Source organism: Syzygium oleosum, unplaced genomic scaffold (assembly GCF_021117445.2).
Source record: "Syzygium oleosum isolate NSW1041296 unplaced genomic scaffold, Sole_v2.1 Sole_v2.08, whole genome shotgun sequence".
In the NCBI taxonomy this organism is placed as follows: domain Eukaryota; kingdom Viridiplantae; phylum Streptophyta; class Magnoliopsida; order Myrtales; family Myrtaceae; genus Syzygium; species Syzygium oleosum.
The window spans coordinates 6,299,862-6,301,490 of record NW_026607492.1 but is presented as its reverse complement, the minus strand read 5'-3'; positions in this window follow the sequence as shown (position 1 = coordinate 6,301,490).

Here is a 1,629-nt window from a genome sequence, read left to right as displayed (position 1 = left end):
AAGTCTTCGAATATGGTATACTCGGTTAGTCAATGATTGCGGTCAAAGAGGGGAGAAGGGATTGAAAGGGTTTTGATGTGGGCCTCAATTCTAAGATGGGCTTTGTGAGACCCGACAAATCGTGATCATCTAAATCATTAATCATATTTATCACACGTCTTGTACGATTAGATAAATCTTAATCCCTCAATAAAAATTTCTTTTGTATGTCAAATCTTAGGGATATTTGTGACTTTTGCAAAACTTGATTCCGTTTGGATTAACTCGAAACAAAATGCGAAAAAGAGTGTAGTTTTTCAATTCAAACACCTGTCCAAATAGGATCTGCCTAGATGTGGTCGTGCTCAATTGTGAACTAGGTTATGGTACGAGTGAAGTGACTGTCCATATCTAATGCTCAACTCATTCTCGAATCAACTACTAAATTTTGTCTCCCTCGGTTGAAATCGATAACTGAGAGTATTCCACTACTTTATAATATGATCTAGGTAGTCCTCCAGCATTCAATGAAACTTCTTCTCGCCTTCGAGCAGCACATGACATAACTTCTTCTCGACACAAACTTCTCAGCTCCTAGATTGCTTGCTAGAAAGTGTACATGGGGTACCAGAAAAACACTATTTGTCTTAGCAAGAATTGTCGTTTCAATCCTTTTATGAGTTTCGTTATGATCCCTAAAATAAATGATGAACATGTGTCCAGTGCAGGGCCCGAGTCAAAAATGGGGACCTTTGGAGAAAATATCTGGTGGTTGCAACGTCATGTCAAAAGCTGACATGCAAACATATTTTACTTTCATCCACTTAAAATGGACACATGGCTACTATTGTATATTAAAAAATTGACCTGGAATTTATTCTTTTCTTCCTTCTTCAATAATGGACTCCTTCATCTAGACTTCTATGGACAGCGGCAGCCGTCATGGACGACAGCTCATCCACCGGCGACGGCGGCTCATCCACAACATTGCCTCCAAATCTCGTTGGTTTCTTATATTCATTTTTTTCTCTTTAACTTATTGGCAAAGAAGCCCCTAACATAGGACTTTCACACTGACATTGAGACAGAAAACTCATCACGGATCTGAAGATGCGCAGAAGGGCGGCCATGGACGGTGGCTCGAGCCATTTGGCCGTAGTTTTGAAGTTCTTCCACCTACTACTCCAGATCTGGAGTTCGTTCATGGAAGAACAGAGGAAAGCGCTCGTCCATGGCCGACCTCTACGCTATTTATGGACAAGCCATAGTCCATGGCCACCCCTCCTGCGCGTCTTCAGATCTGTGACGAGCCTTGACGGTGAAGTCCATGGTGAGTCTGCCGGTAGGGACGGTGGAGGGAGGCGTCGGTTACTTCGCCGGCTAGGCTCAAGGTGGCTGCAGTCATAGATGGAGGAGGAAGAGCGAGGTGTATAGAGATTTTTAATTTTTTTTATCCAAGCCTACGTCAGTATATACATGTCAATTTTTAATTGGCTCAAATTGAAAAAATGGGAAAAATTACCAAAAAAATCCTAAACTTTTTGTAATTGTGCCAATTCAGTCCTAAACTTTTTTTTTTGCCATTTCAGTCATAAACCTTTTACAATTGTGTCAATTCACCATCCGGCCACTTTTGGTTGACCGTACGGC